This window comes from Mytilus californianus, unplaced genomic scaffold (genome assembly GCF_021869535.1).
Source record: "Mytilus californianus isolate M0D057914Y unplaced genomic scaffold, xbMytCali1.0.p SCAF_9, whole genome shotgun sequence".
Lineage (NCBI taxonomy): Eukaryota > Metazoa > Mollusca > Bivalvia > Mytilida > Mytilidae > Mytilus > Mytilus californianus.
The window spans coordinates 7,858,516-7,875,164 of NW_026262745.1; the positions used below are offsets into that span (position 1 = coordinate 7,858,516).

The 16,649-nt window shown below is 31.6% G+C and overlaps 1 protein-coding gene across 1 annotated transcript in view; it reads right to left on the reverse strand.

The window, feature by feature from the left end:
- The window catches only part of LOC127714966 (probable G-protein coupled receptor 139), a 50,923-nt gene that overhangs the window by 26,094 nt on the left and 8,180 nt on the right, over positions 1–16,649 (reverse strand). The window lies entirely within an intron of this gene.

Genomic DNA, 16,649 nt, shown 5'->3' on the forward strand with positions numbered 1-16,649 from the left:
CAGTTTTACAAAATTGTTAAAATGTAAACTTTTAGCTATTTATTGGAAAGAAGAATACTTCTGTTACATAAATATGGGCTGTTTTTGACAATACAATGCACATGTATCGGGTACTAGCATCATTAAGTCATGCTAAATTACTGAAATCTTCACAATTTTAGCATTTGAGTTAATTTTTAGACGGTTTTCGTCTTAAATGGAAGAGGCCGCATTCGTGTTCATTCTTAATATTTAAATGTAAGTTGTATTTGATGATAATACATATCATATATAAAGATCGAGGATGAACACAAATGCGGCCACTTTCATTTTTGACAAAAACCATCTGAAAAGTGACATATTATGGCATAATTGATAGATTTTTAATATTTAAGCCTGAATTTGAGCGTCTTTAGTGACGAAATCGGCCCAAATCTTTCAGATAAACTAATTAAATCTACTAAAGTAGACACTTGAGTGTTTAAAAAGTGTCCAAAATATTTCATCAGATGAACCTGAAATTTGAGGCCAAAATCGGCCCTTACCGGACCTACTCCTTTGACTTTTGAATAACTGTAATAAATCTGATAAATCAAATGAGTGTTCCGTTGCTTTTAATACTTATTATATTAAATTCAAGAATATTTAAAAACCAAATTTTTGCAATGTTTGAATTTTTTAGGCCAAAATCTTGACAGTTGAAAATATTTGATTTAAACGTCAAAAATAAACATCCAAATTTCAATATTAAAGTGGCCCTAGTTTCTAAAATATATATCCTATGTCCATGAAACTTGGCCAACTATCTTAAAATTGCCTAAGCTTAGGTCATGCAAAGTTTTATTAAAATTGGTCAAGTCTTTCTATCCTATTAGGTCCAAGGACACAGTTATCGTCCTTTGGTTTTCGTTGTCTACAAATATAGTCCCTAGTGTGAACAGTGTATAACTTGCATTTTCTTTTTGATACACTTTCCCAATTTATTTCTTGATATTTTATGCATGAAATATTAAGTAAGGGGATGAAATTACATGTTAAAAAAATTTGGGTGCTGAATCTTTATGTTAAGTAGTGATTTGGTCCAGTTAAAAAAGGTCAAAAATTAGAATGTCGGAAGCTGTCAAACTGAATTTTAGCCCCCCTTAACACAGAATTGTCAATATTTTGAGTTAAAGCTGGTAGAAGTTTCTATAATTTTGATATTATTTGTATCAATAGTAGTACACTACACTGTAAAAATCTTTTTGAGATAGAGCAGGTGCGATTATTTTAATTTGAATGTTTTGTTGTCTAAAAGAAATGCACTACGAAATAACTGTGTTCTCGGGCCTTATGGTTTGTTGTATTGATATCATTAATATGCTGATTTAAAGAAACAGTTTGAACTTTATCTCTTTGAAATTTATTCCTTTGTTTTTCTTTATGTTTGGATAGTTCAATTTTTTCAATATCTTCGAGGCGACGTTTTATTCTTGGTAAATCGTCACGTGAAATGTGACTACTGTTGATGATATCTGATATTTCATTTACAATTTGTTTGTAATTTGTGGTTGTAAAAGAAAGTAACAGTTGAAGAAGCTGGATTGAACAGTTAAACAGAATTTCATTCCAACGGCTCATGAACCTTTTGGATTTATGTCCCGGTGCCTGGGGACTCACTTTGATGTTTGAACCTTTTGGTACAGTTCTACTTTGAATGTAATGTTTTAAGTTTGATATATGATGTTCAGTTTGAAGTTTCTTTTTAGTTAAAGATCTTAATTTCTTAAAATGCAGTGCGCTATCCATGTTGTAAAGATAGTGATAGATTTGAATGGATTACACAAACATTTGTGAAATGCGTGTTACTGAAGATGATAATATAAGTGCCTATAAATAGCAACACATGACATACAAATCTATGGGAGTGTGGATTAATCAGTACAGAGATTAATACAATTACACAAATAAAATTATAGATTGCCTAACAATGTAATTTTAACACACTATTTAGTATGTAAATATTAGAATGTTTAAAATATTTACAAAACAATAAAAATAAACGCAATATTTCGCTAGACAAACTAGCTTTATCAAGCGTGCATCTATCCAGGTGAAATCGGATGTAGATGATAAGAAACTTTTGCAGCTCAATGTACATGTTGCACATGAATTTAGCTGCCTTGTAAATAATACATAATGTGGATGAAGTTCAAGATTATATACAAAATTTGTGGTTGAAGTTTGCAACGTCCATTCGCCAATATTACAGGATTAAAAAGACGATGCTGTGTATTAAATTATTCTTTATCTTTTCTGTATCTATTCTCGTCTTTTTCGTTAAGACCATCCGGTTCTAAAGTGTGGAGCTGGTGGATCTAAAAGTTTTCTCTTCTCTTTCTCGCCGTGGTGTACCACTCGGTGTTGACTTCTGATGTAAGAACTGCTTGTATTGGCAGCTTTACAACATAAACAATTCCTTCGACCACATTGTTTGTTAGTGACACCTGTATTAGCAAAGCAACCTACTCCACCTCCCGGTTGCTACAAACAATGTGGTCGAAGGAATTGCTTATGTTGTAAAGCTGCCAGTACATCCGATTTCACCTGGATAGATGCACGCTTGATAAAGCTAGTTTGTCTAGCGAAATATTGCGTTTTTGTATTGTTTTGTAAATGTTTTAAACATTCTAATATTTACATACTAAATAGTGTGTTAAATTTACATTGTTAGGCAATCTATATATATATATATATATATATATATATATATATATATATATATATACAATAGATATAGGAAGATGTGGTATGAGTGCCAATGAGACAACTCTCCATCCAAGCTCCAATTTATAAAAGTAAACCATTATTTACAAGTCTAAATTGAAAACAACGTTCAAACCTATATATATATATATACATATTTTATCATTTACCAATTGATATCTTCACCCTCTATTTTTTAAACTACGCAAATGTGCAAGTAAGTGAGATCATGAAGTATTTTGATCAGGCTCAAAATCTCGACTTGTTAACATTTACTAATTATCTGTGAATATCAGTGTTGTCATCATAATCAACTTTAACACATGAAGATTTCTTCTCTTTTTGGATAAAAATCGGACTTTTTATAAATTCGCATACATGACATATACTTTTATTCATTGTATAATCCGTTCACACCTCTATAAAATGTTAACAGTTTTCAAAAGAATCCACTAAGGGCGTCATATACATCCTCAACTGAATGGAAAAAATGTGTTTAAACAATGTTCGGCTGAATTTAAGACGCAACAGTTTCATGAGTTTCTTTATATAGTGAAAACCCGTATAACTTTTGCCTCGGTTACGTCATGGAATAATATGTCATAGAGTCAAGAGTTATGCGTACTTTGAAAAATTAACCTATAAATAAATTATGTTAAAAAATTGAGTTAATAAAAATACTCGATAGAGGAATTTCGATAACAAAAATTGAATACAGTGGATGCCAGTCCTATGAGAGCAATTAAGACAAGAGAAATTGTCATTAGAATAGTCAGTAAAGGTTTAATTCTTTATTGTATATATATTCTACAATGTAAAACGTTCGTCTGTCACGGCAATATGTAGGTGATCCACATGTGCTTGCCTGATAGTGCTTCGTAATAGTGCGACCGTTGTATTTTGCTCTATTCCAATATAATCATGCAGCAACTTGTTGATCACACTTATTACCGCATGTAATCATTTCTTGTCGTCTACATCCACACGTAGGCCAGTCGAAACAACATTGGATTATTCAAAAATTGTAAAGCTTTGTATCTGCATCAAAAATTTTACAAAACAGCTAAAATAATATAAATGAATATTCAATCATAAACATCACTTTATTTTGAATCGTTCAATATGTCTAAAAGTAATTTGAAAAAATATTTAACGTTTAAATTCAGTAAATTGTTTTATTTGTCTTCTTTAATTAAGTAAATGAATTTGTGATACAATTTGTATTGGGTCAATGTTCAAGCGACAACATCAATTAAAAACGTAAAATAAGAAGGTAATGAAAACGAGTCTGGTTTAAATTTTAGTTTTTAAAGTTACTGATACTGACATCATTTAAATACTTGACTTTTTAACTGGCAACATATTTGTTACGTGCAGTTACAATTTCATTCAAAAGATAATAGACATTGCTATTGGAACCATCTCTGCTACTCTTCTTTTCGATTTGTTGTGCAATATGTATACGATAGACTTCATACAGGAGCTTTTAAAGAATGAATATAAATAAGCATACTTCCATAACTTCACGTACTGCTATATAGAAGACGTCTTTTCACTGATCATTGACTAATTGGTAGTGTTTTGTAGATCGCAGTTATCCAATAGCATTTGAAATAAAGGTTATTAAAGATACAGTTAAGATTGCTTTACTTATTGAATTCATCTTGGTAAAGACAATGAACGTCGAATAAGAAATAACTTTTACGAAAAAAGACATGATTTTGGAATCCTTTTTATTTGAAAATTCTTTTCTGTGTAGTGATATTCCAGCAACTCGTGCATTCAATATATATCTCCAAGTTGATACGAAATTAGAGGGATGACGTTATCAATTATCATTTCCGTAATTGTTGTGGCTTCTTACAGGAAAGCTACTGAATAAATGGTTTAAAATCATATCTTCCAATATTTTTACGATGCCATCATGGTTGGTTATATGACCAAGAGTAATCTTAAAATGAGACCCGTATGGTTTAATGTGAAGATAGTACTAACTATAACCGAAAATCCACAAGCATTTGCATTGACCCAATTAAAGAAAGCCTTATATTCGTATGACGATTGAAATGCGAACAAGTTCTGATTATATGTACATGTATATCGAATCTTTAGCTCTTAACTTTCTCCAGTCTCAAGTGACTCTGAAAACACATCCTTTCACCTGGGTAGATATAAGAAACGTAAAGACGATAAAAAATTTTCTGCATACCTTCCTGGAATATATATATATATATATATATATATATATATATATATATATATATATATAAATTAAATGTAAAGTACACAGGCTGTGGTACATATAAAGATGTGGAATGATTGCCAATGAGACTCTCAACCATAGAACACATGACGTAGTAGTAAACAACTAAAGGTCACCGTACGGACTTCAAAAATGAGCAAAAACCATACTGCATAGCAAGCCATAAAAGGCCCCGCAATGACACATGTAAAACATATACACGTTAGTTTGATATGAGAGGAACGCGTTAGTAGAAAGGAACTAAATGCGCTTTGAAATCCCGTTCATCTCCTACACGAGTATTTCAGCAAAGCATTCAATATCAGTTAATAGTTCCTCAAAACTTACAGAGAAAATTATTATCATTTACTAAACAAGCACTTCACATTTGTTTTTCTGTTCAGAATGGTGGTATTTTGATATAAACATCAATACCATGTCACGAATGAAAAAATCGACGAAAGACAAACAGGAGTCCACACAATTCTACATAGCAAATAAACAATAAAATCCACAACAACCGTAGATGATCTCGTGTGCTACGAACGATTAAGCAGATCATGCTCCACTTGTGATTTATGTGTCTTATATTTGACCTAAATTTGAGATGTCAATTTCGTATTGCTGTAAAATGAGTAAGCCTAAATGTGCATTTATTATATTAATGTACAACTAATTTACTCATCGTCTTGTTGTACATTTTTACTATCTGTTGGATATCAGTACTAGACAGTTTTATTACTATTACATTAGAACTGCGTGGATTTATATATTTATCAATTAATTATTTTATAGTTTTAGTACTGTTTGATAATAATTTTTAGTAGTGTCTTCAAAACCGATAAAGTGCTGACATTTCAGTATTGTGTCAGTACTGATGTAGTCCATTTACTGAAAAAGATGAAACATATAATTTAAAACTCATAAATTGGTATTAAACGGCAGTGAAAGGATATTTCCTGTTGCAAAACTAAAGAAATCAATACTAAAAAAATGTATTCTGAAACCATAAAATAAATTATTTTCCAAATGTAAGTGTCTTAATTGTCAAAAGTAAAGTTAAACAGAAATAATAATTATGTGATTTCTATAAAATTGCTATTTAGTACAAATTTTAAAGAGAACCTCAGACTAAGTGAAATGTTGGAAAGTAAATTATACGTTTTTATATAAAGTCTAACCTCGTGAGTTTCACGCGAGAGAGAGAGAGAGAAAGAGAGAGAGAGAGAGAGAAAGAGAGAGAGAGATTCTTCTAAGTTAACTTTGAGCTATATTTAGTTATTAGTTGTAATCTTACCTTTTTAACTGCAATACCAATTTGAAATCAATTTTAGGAACTAATTGTTTTTTTATATTTAGATACGCATTGATGTATGTGCAGATGTATAGATTACAGCTATATTTATCAAATTTCCGCCAATGTTTGCAACCATCTGTTTTCCTGAAATGTTTTTAATTGAAATGAACTTGATTTTCTTTCGGTGAAAACAGCCGTTTTCATGGAAACTATGGTCGATACAGAATTTTTCAAACCATGCATTTATTTATATATATCGTATTGTGAATCAAATAAACATCAACCTACTACGTAATACAGTTCTGTAAGACAATGTGTTATACTATTCGCACGAATTAAAAGTAGGGTACAATCCCGAAAATTTATCTTATACACAACGTTTTCATAATTTTCAACGCACTGTCCTGACATTGATTCATCGATTTTTGTGTATCTACATCGTTAAACACCGTTTTTTATGTTATTTATGTAAGTTTGTTCTGCGAACTCTTATTTGATTTTTAAAATGTATTTTAATTTAAACGTGTACTGATTAATATTGTTTTATAAGAACTTTTCAATTTTACTCTGGTTTTCAATTGAGCTCTGTTTTAACACTTGATATGTACTTTTCTTATACCTGTCAACCTACTTCGCTTTTTTAAGTTAAAAAGGGTAGGGAAAACTATATTAACACCACCATATCACATGAAAACCCGTCTAAAAGAAATGATTCACGAGGCTTTCTTTCATACAAATGGTGCAATACGTTACACATGTACTGTTTTGGGATATAACTTGACGATTTCAATTTGAATATATAAGTTTTCCTTACATTAGCAACAATATATACCAACTTTATCCGCGTGAGGAATATAAAATTCTAAACTCATCCGATATTCAAGAGCTTGCAGCTGCAACTCAGACTTTGCAAAACTTCGTCGGTGTCTGAGCAAAAATATAAATGAGTTAGAATTTTGTCAAAGAACGTCTAATCCCTTTTCTCAAAAGGTTTACCGAAAGTATCAAAACCTAATATATAAATTGTCTACTTCAAAAACAATATAAAGTGGTATTGAGCTATAGATTTTAGGTGCCGAAGTCCTATATCTTTTTATTTACTTTATAGTTTTCCTTTTATTTATCTTTGTGTTCCTTTTAATCGTATGACACTTTGCGCAACTCAGTATATGTGAATCTAGCTATCGGGGTTTAGGCTTTTGGGCGTTCCTTTGCAGGTGGGTCAAGCGGTCCGATTCGGACGCAAGAAATTTTTATAGTGTTGTTTTCATTTGGTTTACTCTAGTATTTATATTTTACACAATTTGTCTTTTATCAGAACAGTGTATACTAGTACAGTATTACATATGCTTTAATTTACTGTATGTTCTTTCAACTACAAAAATCTTTTTTTTCGGTGCATCTGTCATATTTATTTGTTTGTTTGTTCGAAATTTTTAGTCGGTTGTGTTGTATGTTTATGATGTATGTTTACACAATTTGGCTGCTGTATTCCAATTATTGCTACATTAATGTATCATATATGTTTAGGTCATTTAATCAGTTTTGTCTATATAACGGAACTATAAACAACTGTCATAAAAGTGGGAGGTAGATAAAACAAGATTTAATCCATGATTTTCCTTCCTTAATCGTGTGTGGAGAAAATTGTGAGAGGTTCAGAAGTTGTAAAATGTATACGACGTGTAATTGAATAAAGACGTGGGCGTTGCTTTAACCTACGAATGAACTAATACGGGTCTTCCTCTGATAACGCGATTTAACGGTCGAGCACATTAAACTGAATAATGTTTGGGTATACGGGGTTTCATTTATTATTATTTTTGTTTGCTTTTAAGTTTTATTGTTTGGTGTTTGTTATAATTCTTAAATTTGCTTACACATTAACTTAATTGGTAACTAGAATGAATAGATATTCATCCATAATACATGAACAATGTACAGGGGCATAGTTTATAATAATTTAGAAATTAGAGTTACATTTCTGTTTCCTTTACGGATAAAAGGCGTTTACAAATGTAGATATTTTCAGTTTCAGTAAATATAAAACCAAATGACGGACTGATATTGTCACGGAATTTGATAGGTAAAGAATAATAAAGGTGCGGTTAGTTATATAATATATAGGTTAAATATTCTCCCATACTCTTGTAAAATTTCGTTCGAAATGCATATGCAGGGTTACCAATTAAATTCCTTTTTACATCCGGACAGATGCCATAAGTATAAAAAGCCATATCAAGCAACGTTAAAATAAGTTAAAGACAACAGATTTATAATTAAGTACACCGGTTTCATTATTTTTGTCTTTTTCAATTCGTCGTACTTTAATTGTTTTTTCCTCTACAATTAATTATTCGTGTATTTGACATTTTTATGATTTCTTCTAAACAGTAAACTATGACACAATGAAGAACTACCTGTGTGCAGAGGGTTATGATTTAAAATAAATTAAAATCTGACATTGCATTTATTGCATCATGTATAAGACTAGAAATACATGTATCTTAAATCACAATAAATAAATACCACAAAAAAAAAAGGTATTTTGTTTCATAATTATTCCTTTGACCCTATTCGAAGGTGTTTCTGTTTGTTTCTTTTTCAATAAATGGAATCATGACATGATTATGTTCACATTGTTTGTTTTATAATACATTATCTTCGGAAAACTGAGTTCCATGTATTGTACGTCGGTCACATTCCAAAAATTTCTGCGCCGAACCGTTTCCAACTGAATTATCAACATTTGTAAGTGTCGTAACTGGTCTGTCTCTAGAAACTGAGTGATATTGTCTTTATCTTAGAATCTACAATTAAAACGTTTATGTACTTTAAGTATATATATTCATTAATAGTACAAATACATATGTATTTATTTTGTTAAACACAAGTGTTTGTTTACATCAACGCATGTTAAAAAATACCTGTAATATTTATAATGATTTTCATTGGACCTAATTTGTCGCACTGCGGGTATAATTCTCTGAATTTAACCTGCATTTTAAGTATCGTTAGATTTGGCTGGTTTTTCACGTGCTTTCCTTTTTATAGAAAATGAATACACTTCATAAAGTAATCATTCGAATTGCACTGAGTAGTTAACTCAGTACAATGCATTGCTTGTATTTAGCCCCAAACACAAAGACAGTTTTTTGACATTGTGTGAAAAGAATTGGCTATTTATGATGCTTGATATTGACTTTATATTTTTCTGTTTTAAACATTGATGTTCAGTTATGTTTGCTCGAATGGCTGTGTTTTAGCCAGTATACGTATAACTGTAATATATAATGACTGAGAATGAGCCGTAATGTTTTTTATCAGATCATGGAGAAAAAGGACATGCATTTTTTAGTACTTTTAATTATATTTTTTGTAATAAAAACAATGTTACTCTCACAAGAGAGCTAATTCCTGATACAGGTAGATAGTCAATTAACTGTGTAAATAATTTATGTTCGTTTAGGCCTGTCGAATAACAACATAATGTCAAATAATAAGTTTGATATTTAAACGTTGTCAAAATATTCTTTCAAATTTGTTTTTGTTTGGTTTTTTTTTTTGGGGGGGGGGGGGGGGGGGGGGAGGAGGGGGGTTATGAAAATTATTAGTTTTCAGTTGCCTTGATTTTTTTTTTAAATGTATAAATGAATATAAAAGAATGGCAGGGGAAACCAAAGGGTAAGTCAAACTCATAAGTCAAAGACAAACAACGCCATGGCAAAAGATCACAACATAGAAAATTAAAGACTGAGCAACAAGAATCCAACCAAAAAACCGGGGTTATTTATGGTGTTCCGGAAGTGTAAGTAGATCCTGCTTCTTATGTGACACCCACACAAACGCTGTACACAAAGATTCCTTACTTTCGCCAACAATTTTTTACTTTTGTTTTCTATTAAATTTAATTCAATTACCAAACCAATCTTTATTATTCATTAATTGAAACTATTTATATGATCCGTTTTTTAACGAGGTCTTACCACCACTGGATAGATGCCACGCTAGTTAACGTTTACGTTTACGACAGTTCACCTTTACATCAGTCAGTACTTTTACGTTGACATAGAATATCATTGAAATGTTCATTTCTGAAAATTAACTGTTCATTTAATGTTGAATTATTCGTAACATAAATGTTTTTCTTGCACAGGCAGTAAGCCATAAACGGGCTTAACCGCATTTGGTACATTTTTTTTCTATGAAAATTAGGTTTCAATGCTCTTTATCTGTGTATTTGGTTTGACCTAACAACTGATTTAATTTGAGCTCCACTGCTTATAAAGACAAAACGCGCGTATCACGTATCAAATTGTAATCCTAAATGAGTTATTTATTTATTTTTTACTTTATTTCCCTTTATTCTTCAATTCTTATTTACAATCCGACACATTAATATGATTGACAACTTTAAATATTAGGAGGAAAATCATTTTTTCGAGACAGATTACCATGCATTAATCCAAGTAATTGTTTGCCCGTTCACATTTAGTTAATATCCATCTACTGCAAACGGATATGAAAAACAACCAACCAACATAAACTTTTTTTTTGTTGGCCTCTTTGTCAGATTTATTTAACATTCTGTATATATAATAAACTACAATAAAGACATATCTTATTATAAAATTACGACAAAAAAATCACACAAGGTATCAATATATTCTCCACCTTCTTAACCGAGTCAATAACTTAGCCGGTATCAAATGAGGTACATGTATCTTTTCCTTGTGCGATTCAAATAGACCAATGTCAATATCAGAATTACACCTTGCAAACTATTTACCATACGGCACCTATCCATTGCATCATTTTTACAGGGTTTAACTACAAAATTACAAATCTCTTTTGAAAGGGAAATTTTTTAACTATTATTTAGATCAATTTAGTTATTCCCCTAGTTTTAAAATGGAGGCAAATTACACATACGTATCGTCTTCATTAATATCATTTGCGAGGGACCCACACATGAAAAGTTCATTTGGTTAATAAGTAGTATTTTGTAATAAGTAACTGACATACCTTAATATTCTTTTGCAGGGAAGGTATTCTCTAAATTCATCATTGAATTTTAAGTAGATATAAAAATTGGTACAGTGATTCGTAAACTGATACAAATAAAGTATTGCTTTAGACAGGTTGATTTTGACAGATGTTTCTTTTGTTAAACCTGGTTTTAGAAATGAATCCACTAATTAATATATAGATATGGGTAATGTTAATAGAAGGAAATAAACACTGGTCCAAAATATCATCCGTGTTAACTTTTGATTTAAAAAAGAATGACGTAGACGATTTCCGAGATCTAGGATGTACCGCACTCTTAAAGGTGTTGATCTGATCGTTCTGGCAACAAGCATATTCATAAACGATATTAAAACAAACGGAATGCAGAATACCAATTCTAAGTCTATAAGAACAAAATATTGTTCTTCAAAGTTGAAGTTTTCTGTTGACGTATTGTTACAAGTCAGACTATTCGTTGTGGTGATTTTAAGTTCATTCGTTACAAGAAGATGAACGTCTATCCCTAAAGTTATTACAATGGAAAACACATAAGCAATCTCCAAAATTTTCGGAGCATTTAAATTTAATGTTCGAAATGAATGTCTTATTTTTAGGAATCGCTCAATAAGGTAAACTAAAGTCCATGACGAAATGTGTATTGCAAAATATATGAAGAAGACAAAAAAGTTGCAACCAAAATCTGAAAACAGTCTTATATCCAGGAGCCATTGTCGTCCAAGTCCAATACATAGTACAACAGAATCGGACATGGCTAATATCCAAATTAACTTGTAAGTCAATTTCCTCCATCTATTCATTCGATATAAAACTAATATCATTCCCAAATTTCTAAATATTCTAAAAATGAACACTATCGGTGAACCTTTTATCCATATCCATTTCATTACGTTTTCAATGGTAAGATTTTCACCATCTGACGTTAAAAAGGTAGCAATAGAAGATGTATCCAAGGTACTGTAACATGTGTAATATTTGACTGTAGAACTGTGTTCTAAGAACCTTTCTGCGTTAAGATGTAATACCACCGAATCATAGTACGTCACATCCGGTTGCCTACGAAAAAGGGGCGAAAAAAATATTCCCTTGAGTTTGACAGTTGTAGGAAATTAATCCTATATGTCATTGCAGTAAACAATTTCCGGGTCATAAACATATATCTTGGGTGTTTCAAAGCACCATTATTTTTTTATTTGGTGTTTCTATAGAATATTTTGGAAACTTGACGTTACATGGTTACTAAAGCTTGTACACAGGTAAAAAAGAGGTGACAATTTGATTGGTTAACTTCCAGTGATGGTTATTTTACTTATATGCAATGAAATGTTATGTAAAATTTTGTCTATAGTACTGGACAGGATAAAACTTTACTCATGCCAAGTATTTTTTTATTTGAAACAAAGATAAATTTAGCACATTTTTTTGAAAATTGCAAATTTAACAAAGACTAATAGGGGAAAATCAATGGTGGTATTACACCTTAAGGGATGACGACTCGAAGGGTTCATTTGTGATAAAACTAACAGATGTCAAGAATGCTGTATTTTGTAAATTTACAAATAATAACAATACATCCGCTAAAACTGATGTAAACATCCAAAAGACATATTGGCTCTATTGTTTATTTAAACGCTCTGGGTTCATAATACACTTCATAATTGCCACAATCTACATCTACATAATTATCTTTCTGTTGTTTAATTATTCCACAATGGAACCTGTTTGACAATTTGATCGCTCAATACGTATTTCAATTATGTTCAAAGTATAATCTATTCAGCCGTATAAATATAATCTTAAAAACATACGACTGTATTTAATTTACGATTAATAAATGCTTGCGAAACACGAAGTTCTAAATATCAAAGTTGTCTATCCGAATACATCCTTGGCTTACAAATATTCGGCATTGAGCGTTCCTGATGAAAGTAAATCCAGAAAAGCGCTAAGGACGTATGTAATTTATAACGTGTTCTTTTCATTTTCATAGCACAGGGTCAATACGTCTTCTGGTGGACTATCAATACCCGAGGGTATCATCAGCTCAGTAATCAGTACTTCGGTACTGACATGGGTAATAGCAAACCTTTTTAAAATTGCCCGTTTATAAATTTTAAAACTACAAAGAAACTTAGGTTTCAACTTCCTCAGGCAAAGTTGACCTTAGATGGATTTAGCTATTTTTTTTATGTTTTTTTTTCATCATACAGCCCTTCAACTATTTCAGTTCTTATACATTCTTGGCTTTCAAATATTCGGCTTTTAGCGTTCCTGATGATGCAAATTCAGAATCATATTTTGGACACATGACATTTATAACGTGTTGCTTTTATTTTTACAGCACTGGATCGATACCTCTGCTGGTGGACTATCAGTCCCCGTGGAGTACTGACATGATTTATAGTAAACCTATCTAAAATTTCCCGTTCATAAATTTATGATATTATATAGAAACTAAGGTTTTTAACTTTCGTCAGGCAAAGTTGACCTAAGTTGGATTTTGCTACTTTTTTAGGTCCTTTTAATTCATATTGCTTTTCAACTGTTTCGGTTCTTATTCAACCTTGGCTTTCAAATATACTGCTTTTTGCGTTCCGGATGAAGGTACATCCAGGAAAGCGCTTTGGACGAATAAAATGTATGATGTGTTTTTTCAATTTTTTGCCAGCAGCGCCTGCATATGTAGTATAGACCTTTTAGTTGATACGATATTCCGGTGCTTGTATTTCCTATTAGGATTTCCTAGAAAGATGGTTACAAGGAAGCTATTCATCAAAAGAGTTACAAGTGGTGACGTTGAAATAATCCCTTGGAAAATTCACAATGTTAGTTGACAGTTATTGAATATCTGTTTCACAGATAACACGGATATATTTCAATTGTCGTAGCCGCAATCTCATTCTTTTTTCCTCAAATATGACCTGCCGTTTGTACATACATAAACAGCACCAGATGCCACATGCGAACACCACCGTTTTTTGTGGGGTTTGTGTTGCTCAGTACTTAGTTTTCTATTTTGGGTTTTGTGTACTGTTGTTTGTATTTTATAATTTTCGTTTTGCAATGGCATTGCAGTTTTTCGACTTATGAGTTTGAATATCTTTCGCCTCTCTTTTTCAAGTTCTCGTATTTATTAAACAATTGTGGTTTCTCTAGAGACGGTAATGGAAAGAATTGATTTTATACTTTAAAATTCATGAATTCCAATTTCCATTATATTGGTATGTTACACTAGGATACTTTCGATTGAAAAAAAAAACATTTAATCAAAAGTATTCAGGACCAATATATTTAACTGTTAGGTAGGGGTTTGCTCTTAAGGGAAGAACGTATGTTGTTTTATAGTGTTTCACATAATTTCTTTAACTTCTCCCTTATATATACATTGTATTGATATTCTGTCACTAGATAATCCACATTTCAATGAGTGCTTACATCTATATAGTCTAGTGAACTTTATTTTAAGAATACTTCCAAGAGTAGAAAGTCTGCTTTATATCTTGATCTTTTCATAATATTGACGGGTTCAACTTATTGAGCAGGATCTTCTTACCCTTCTGCAGTACCTTAGATCACCCACAATTTTTAATCGGGTTCGTGTTGCTCAGTATTTAGTTTTCTATTTTGTATTGTGCATACTGTTGTTAGTATTTTGGTCTCTTTTCGTTTTCTGTCATGTCGTTGTCAGTTTGTTTTCGACTTATGCATTTGAGTGTCCCTTTAGTATCTTGCGACTCTCTTTTGACTCAGATGGGCGGGCAACTTAAACTAAAATTTATGACAAACGTGATGATTTAAGCTTTCCCATACTCAAATGTTTTTCTGTAGTAACATACACCCTGTACTATCATAAGGCGTTTTCTTATCTCACTTTGTACTTTACTCTATGCGTGTAAACAATATACGCATTTCATTAACAGAAGTGTTCTCTTTCACAAAAACTGTTTCAACAGAGTTATGAAAAAGAACGATGAAATCGGCACTTCTTAATGTTCACGGTCGCTATTACAGAAAGGTTGATCGATAAGATGTGTCGGTATCTCAACTCACTAGCGACATGTGATGGCGGTCTCATATATTTGGATTCAAATATGGTCGTGTAATCTGAATTTTTTACCGATTTTGTACTTTTTCAGATTGTGACATTTTGAATAAGTGTGGATTCGCATGGCGGGCGATGCATGCAAAGTAGGAGACGCTTATCCAGTCGACGCACTCGATTTCGTTTCTTTTGGAGTTCATGCGATTCCCACAGTTTAGTTTTGTTGCCTTGGTTTGTCTCTTCATACTCGAGTTACGAGATTTGAACATAGGTAAACGATTATCGTTTAAATCTTGTCCGAATGTCTACACTGGTGAATAGCTGTCTCATTTTCAATCAAACCACATGTTCAATATAGTGTGTTCTCTTTTCAGTATATTCAAAATGAGGTGTTGAACAAGATTTCTTGACTGATTTAGTATTTACATATGATAGTGTGTAAAGGTCATTGTATCCTATGAACACACATTCCTGTTTATATAATCATACTATGATACCTCATTCATGAAGTGTTTTTGTTTCACAATAGACCAATAGTCAAACCAATCAATAGTGCAGATGCAGACAAACTAGGGCAATATGAACAAATAAAATGTAATATCGTAAATAGATATATTGGAGAGAAAATGTATCAGATTAGAAGATGTATAAAAGGAGGTGCTGCAAGCAAAATAAAAACAAATTGCTGTGGTTTATACAGCATATTAAGACTTCAATCTGCCTTTTCAAAAAAAAATTTTAACAGAAAAAGAAATACCAACCTGAAAGGAGAGTGGTGTAAATCCACCAACTTTCAAAAGAAGGTAAATTGTCCCTTGCAAATGTATTAACTGAATAGTAAATAAAGGCAACAGTAGTATACCGCTGTTCGAAACTCATAAGTCGATAGAGATAAAAACAATTCCGGGTTACAAACTAAAACTGAGGGAAACGCATCAAATATAAGAGGAGAACAACGACACAACAAAAACACAACATTAAAATGTAACACACACAGAAACGAACTATAATATAACAACGGCCATTTTCCTTACTTGGTACAGGACAATTTAAGAACAAAAATGGTGGGTTGAACCTGGTTTTGTTGCATGCCAAACCTCCCGCTTTTATGGCAACGTCAAACACAACACCAAAACAACAACATCACATGACAGGACTACAATACAAATAAATGGGAGAACATATAGGACAGAGAAACACACAAATAATAGCTTACAAAAGGTACTAGGCTTAAAATTCAATACGCCAGATGGATTCAATACACACAAGACCAACCAGTGACGCTCAGATGAAAAAAGTTTGAAAGCAAAAACAAG